Source organism: Vulpes vulpes, chromosome 5, assembly GCF_048418805.1.
Source record: "Vulpes vulpes isolate BD-2025 chromosome 5, VulVul3, whole genome shotgun sequence".
Classification (NCBI taxonomy): domain Eukaryota; kingdom Metazoa; phylum Chordata; class Mammalia; order Carnivora; family Canidae; genus Vulpes; species Vulpes vulpes.
In genome coordinates this window covers 966,064-973,009 of record NC_132784.1, presented here as the reverse complement: position 1 = coordinate 973,009, position 6,946 = coordinate 966,064, and positions in this window count along the sequence as shown.

Below are 6,946 nucleotides of genomic sequence, written 5' to 3'. Positions count from 1 at the left end.
TACTCAGCAATTAGAAACGACAAATATCCACCATTTGCTTCGACGTGGATGGAACTGGAGGGTATTATGCTGAGTGCAGTAAGTCAATCGGAGAAGGACAGTGTATGTTCTCATTCATTTGGGGAATATAAATAATAGTGAAAGGGAATATAAGGGAAGGGAGAAGAAATGTGTGGGAAATATCAGGAAGGGAGACAGAACATGAAGACTCCTAACTCTGGGAAGCGAACTAGGGGTGGTGGAAGGGGAGGAGGGTGGGGGATGGGGGGGAATAGGTGACGGGCACTGAGGGGGACACTTGATGGGATGAGCACCGGGTGGTTTTCTGTATGTTGGTAAATTGAACACCAATAAAAATTAATTTATTAAAGAAAAAAAAAAAAAAACCTCCCAAGACACAAAAGTCCAGGGCCAGATGGCTTCCCTGGGGAATTTAAAGAAGAAACCATACCTATTCTACTAAAGCTGTTTGGAAAGATAGAAAGAGATGGAGTACTGCCAAATTCGTTCTATGAGGCCAGCATCACCTTAATTCCGAAACCAGACAAAGACCCCACCAAAAAGGAGAATTACAGACCAATATCCCTGATGAACATGGATGCAAAAATTCTCAACAAGATACTAGCCAATAGGATCCAACAACACATTAAGAAAATTATTCACCATGACCAAGTAGGATTTATCCCCAGGACACAAGGCTGGTTCAACACTTGTAAAACCATCAATGTGATTCATCATATCAGCAAGAGAAAAACCAAGAACCATGTGATCCTCTCATTAGATGCAGAGAAAGCATTTGACAAAATACAGCATCCATTCCTGATCAAAACCCTTCAGAGTGTTGGGATAGAGGGAACTTTCCTCGACATCTTAAAAGCCATTTACGAAAAGCCCACAGCAAATATCATTCTCAATGGGGAAGCACTGGGAGCCTTTCCCCTAAGATCAGGAACAAGACAGGGATGTCCACTCTCACCACTGCTGTTCAACATAGTACTGGAAGTCCTCGCCTCAGCAATCAGACAACAAAAAGACATTAAAGGCATTCAAATTGGCAAAGAAGAAGTCAAACTCTCCCTCTTCGCCGATGACATGATACTCTCCATAGAAAACCCAAAAGCCTCCACCCCAGGATTGCTAGGATTCACACAGCAATTTGGTAGCGTGGCAGGATACAAAATCAATGCCCAGAAGTCAGTGGCATTTCTATACACTAACAATGAGACTGAAGAAAGAGAAATTAAGGAGTCAATCCCATTTACAATTGCACCCAAAGGCATAAGATATCTAGGAATAAACCTAACCAAAGAGGTAAAGGATCTATACCCTAAAAACTATAGAACACTTTTGAAAGAAATTGAGGAAGATTCAAAGAGATGGAAAAATATTCCATTCTCATGGATTAGAAGAATTAAATTGTGAAAATGTCAATGTTACCCAGGGCAATTTACACGTTTAATGCAATCCCTATCAAAATACCACGGACTTTCCTCAGAGAGTTAGAAAAGATTATTTTAAGATTTGTCTGGAATCAGAAAAGACCCCGAATAACCAGGGGAGTTTTCAAAAAGAAAACCAGAGCTGGGGGCATCACAATGCCAGATTTCAGGTTGTACTACAAAGCTGTGGTCATCAAGACAGGGTGGTACTGGCACAAAAACAGACACATAGATCAATGGAAGAGACTAGAGAATCCAGAAGTGGACCCTGAACTTTATGGTCAACTAATATTCGATAAAGCAGGAAAGACTATCCACTGGAAAGAAGACAGTCTCTTCAATAAATGGTGCTGGGAAGATTGGACATCCACATGCGAAGAATGAAACTGGACCACTCTCTTGCACCAGACACAAGGATAAACTCAAAATGGATGAAAGATCTAAATGTGAGACAAGATCCCATCAAAATCCTCGAGGAGAACACAGGCAACACCCTTTTTGAACTCGGCCACAGTGACTTCTTGCAAGATACATCCACGAAGGCAAAAGAAACAAAAGCAAAAATGAACTATTGGGACTTCATCAAGATAAGAAGCTTTTGCACAGCAAAGGATACAGTCAACAAAACTACAAGACAACCTACAGAATGGGGGAAGTAGAATTACAGACCAATATCCCTGATGAACTTGGATGCCAGAGTTCTCACCAAGGTACTAGCCAAGAGGATCCAACAGTACATTAGGAGGAGTATTCACCATGACCAAGTGGGATTTATTCCTGAGCTGCAGCAGTCGTGCAACATTCACAAATCAATGCGATCCACCACATTAATTAAAGAAAGAATAAGAACCATATGAGCCTCTCAATAGATGCAGAAAAAGCCTTTGATAATCCTACACATCCTTTCTTGATACAAACCCTCCTCCATGTAGGGATCGAGAGAACACACCTTAACATCTAAAGACCATATACAAAAGAACTATAGTAAATATCATCCCCAACAAAGAAAAACTGAGAGCTTTTCCCCTGAGGTCAGGAACATGACAGAGATGTCCACTCTCACCATTGCTCTTAAACATAGTACTAGAAGTGCCAGCCTCAGCAATCAGAGAACAAAAGAAATAAAAGGCATCCAAATCAGCAAAGAAGAAGTCAAACTTTCACTCTTTACAGATGACATGATACTCCATCTAGAAAACCCCAAGAACTTCACTCAAAAACTACTAGAACTTGCACAGGAATTCAGCAAAGTCACAAGATATAAAATTAATGCATATAAGTCAGTTATATTTCTATACACTAACAATGAGACAGAAGAACGAAAAATCAAGGAATCCATCCCATTTACAACTGCACCAAAAACCATAAAATACCTATGAATACACCTAGCCAAAGAGGTAAAGCAACTATACTGTGAAAAGTATAGAACACCTATGAGAGAAATTGAGGAAGACACAAAAGAGATGAAAAAATATCATATGCTCATGGATAGGAAGAATAAATAATTTTTTAAATGCCTGTGCTACCCAAAGCAATCTACACATCCAATGCAGTCCCTATCAAACATTTTTCACAGAGCTGAAACAAATAATCCTAAAATTTGTATGGAACCACAATATACACCCAAATAGCCAGAGGAATCCCCCCAAAAAGAAAACTAAAGCTGGGGGCATCACAATGCCTGACTTCAAACAGTATTACCATGGTATAATCATGAAGACAGTGTGGTGCTGGCACAAAAACAGACACATAGATCACTGCAACAGAATAGAAAACCCCAGAAATGTACTCTCAACTCTATGACCAAAGGAAAGAACATCCAATGGAAAAAGAGTCTCTTTGACAAATGGTGTTGGGAAAATTGGACAGCCACATGCAGAAGGAAACTGGACTATTTTGTCATACCATACACAAAAATAGGCTCAAAACAGATGAAAAACCTAAATGTGAGGCAGGAATCCATCAAAATCCTACAGAAGAACACAGGCAGCAACCTCTCTGACCTCAGCCACAGCAACTTCTTGTGAGACATGCCTCCTAAAACAAGGGAAACGAAGATAAAAATGAACTATTGGGACTTCATCAAGATAAAAAGCTGCACAGCAAAGGATACAGTCAACAAGACTAAAAGACAACCTACAGGATGGGGGAAGAGATTTGCAAATGACGTATCAGATAAAGGGCTCACTCGTATCCAACATCCAGAAATAACTTATCAAACTCAACACCCAGAAAACAACAAATCCAGTCAAGAAATGGGCAGAATATATGAACAGACACTTCTCCAAAGAAGACATAGACATGGAAAACAAGCACATGAGAAAATGCTCCGCATCACTTGCCATCAGGGAAATACAAATCAAAACCACAATGAGATCCCACCTCACACCGGTGAGAATGGGGAAAAGTCAGGAAACAACAAATATTGGAGAGGATGTGGAGAAAGGGGAACCCTCTTGCACTGTTGGAGGGAATGTGAACTGGTGCAGCCACTCTGGAAAACTGTGTGGAGGTTCCTCAAAAGGTTAAAAATAGACCTGCCCTTTGACCCAGCAATTGCACTACTGGGGATTTATACAAAGAAAACAAACATAGGGATTCGAGGGGCCACATGCACCCCAGTGTTTATAGCAGCACTCTCCACTATAGCCAAACTGTGGTAAAAGCCCAGATGTCCACTGACAGATGAACGGATAAAGATGTAGTGTGTAGATATGTACACACACACACACACACACACACGCACTACTCAGCCATCAAAAAGAATGAAATCTTGCCATTTGCAAAGTCATGGTTGGAGTATTGTTGGCATTGTGCTCCATGAAGTAAGTCAGTCAGAGAGAGACAAATACCATATGATTTCACTCATATGTGGAATTTAAGAAACAAAACTAATAAACATAGAGGAAGGGAAGGAAAAATAAAATAAGATGAAAACAGAGAGTGATGCAAACCATAAGATACTCTTAACTATAGGAAACAAACTGAGAATTGTATGAATGGAGATGGGTGGGCGGAAGGGGTAATGGGTGATGGGCACTAAGGAGGGCACTTGATGTGAGGAGCACTGGGTGTCATATGCAACTGATGAATCACTAAATTCTACCCGTGAAACTAATAGTATACTATATGTGAACTAAATTGAATTTAGATAAAAAATTTCTTTTAATTATAAGGATACTACTAGTTGGGCTTGAAAAACTGCCTAGAAGACACCAGAGAATCCTTTATGCATAAATAATATTGCTAAAAATATAGTCAGGCCAAAACTAAAAATCTCAAATAAACAATTCAACTTTACATCGAAAGCAACTGGAAGAAGAAAAATGATGTTTAAAGTTAGTAGAAGGAAAATAATAATAAAAATCAAAGTGGAAATCAATGAAATTGAGACTAACAATAGAAAAGATCAATGAGACTAAGCAGTGGTTCCCTAAAAATATAAACAAAATTGACAAACTGTTAGATAGACTCACAAAAAAGAGAGAGAAGGCTCAGATAAAACCAGTAATAAAAGAGACACTACAACTGATGCCACAAGTCCAAAGCACCATAGCAGACTACTGTGAACAATCATATGCCAACAAATTGGACAATCTAGAAACAACGGATGAATTCTTTACAAGTTACGATCTGGGGCACCTGGGTGGCTCAGTCAGCTAAGCTTGCCTTTGGCTCAGACCATGACGTCCGTGCCCTGGGGTGGAGCTCCACGGAGGCCTCCTGCTCAGTGGGGAGCTTACTTCTCTCTCTCTCTGCCCCATGCTCGTGCTCACTCTCTTTGCTCTCTCCCTCAAGTAAACAAACCTTTTTAAAACATTTATAAAGGATGATCTGGGAGTGGTTATGTGCTGGGAGGACTCCAGAGTGGGGTGAGGAATGGAAGGACACTGGGGCAGGGAGCAGTGTCCATGAGTGGGTGACAGCAAGTAAAAGAAGTAGGGGTGGGGGACCCTGAGGCAGGGAGCAGTGTCCGTGGAGGGAGAGAGAACATCGAGTATGAAGGACCAGGGCCAGAAGCACCAGGGTGGAATTAGGGGAGGCCCAGCCCAGGCCAGCCCTGGGCTGGGAGGGGTTCAGCCTGAATCAAATGCGGGATGGAAAGCCTCTCCATGGTGCTAAGGATTCTCAGCTACTTGACCAAGAGGCCTTTCCCAGCATGCAGCACGAGAGGTCTGCTACCTTCACAGTGTGATCTGGAAACCCCGACCATTTTGAACAGGCCCAGGCTTCAACCCAGGGTATTTGATGCTGGTCCCTCACAGATGGCCCCACTCAGGATAGTTGAGCCCCTACCTCCGTGCCAAGTGCTGAATGCACGTGAGAACCCAGCTCTGAGAGGGTCCTGGCAAGAGCCCAGCAGTACCCTGTATGCCTGAGCGTCCTGGCCTGCAGGAATGACCTAAGTGCAGCACATGTGGTGCTCTCTCTGAGCTGGGCACATTGTAAGTGCGTCTTATAAGTGTTAGCTAGACTATCGCGCACCCCTCTCAGGCAGCTCTGTCACGTCCTCATTTTAAGGATGAGATCGCTGAGGCTCAGGGATGATGGGAGCAGGGAGAGGAGACAGCTGGGGCCTTCTCCCTCTGGGCTATCCTTCCTGGTTGCCACTGTACAGGTGCTCACCTTCCTGCACCGGTGACCAGGCTTCCCTTGAAGGCCCTGTGGCATAGGGGACTGCCACTCACAGAGCTGGGTGACTTAGGCCCGATCTGTGACACACCTGAGATGATGACGGTGGTAACTATGGCAGGTGCTGGATGCCAGGCACATCTGGAGGATGCTGTCCCTAGGGTGCACACAGGGTCCATGTGCATGTGCAGGCAGGTGCATGTGCAGCTTCCTGAGGGCAGAACCACACCGACCTGGGCCCCTCCCCTCCCCACGTGGCCACAGGCCCCCATGCAAGGGTCCGTATCTCTCTAAGGCGCTCAGCCCACGGCACCCGGTATGCTCAGAGGATTAGTCCCTAGAGAGGAAGAGGAGCTTCAGCACCAGCTGGCAGGCCCCTGCCATAAAGGCCTGAGGGAGGGGAAGTAGCCCAGACCCACTCCTGTCCTCTCTGCTTTCCACAGACATGTGTCAAAGCACTGGTGACCTTCACTGCCAAACCCAACGGCCACCCTCTATTTCCACCTCACCTGGCCACATCACCGACTGCACCCTCTTCAGCCAGGGCTACTACTCCATGACCTCTGGCCCTCCGCCTCCCTCGCATCTCAGTAGGTGTGTCCACGAGCATGCCACGGACACCTGATCCAGTCCCTGTACTCAGCCCTCTGTCCTGCCCTCCAAGTCTTCCCATCGGGACATTTGGGAGAAACCTCACCCTTCACACAGCACACTCCTAAGTCTCAGTCTGAGGTGCCCAGAATGGGGCCTCGGAGCTTGGTCAGGAATCCCCCCCTCCATCCTCCAGCCAAACCTCAGCAAGTCCTGCTAAGGCTGCTTGACAACACATCTCCAATGACCCCAGGGTGTGCCTTCCCACCACACAGCTTCCAGCA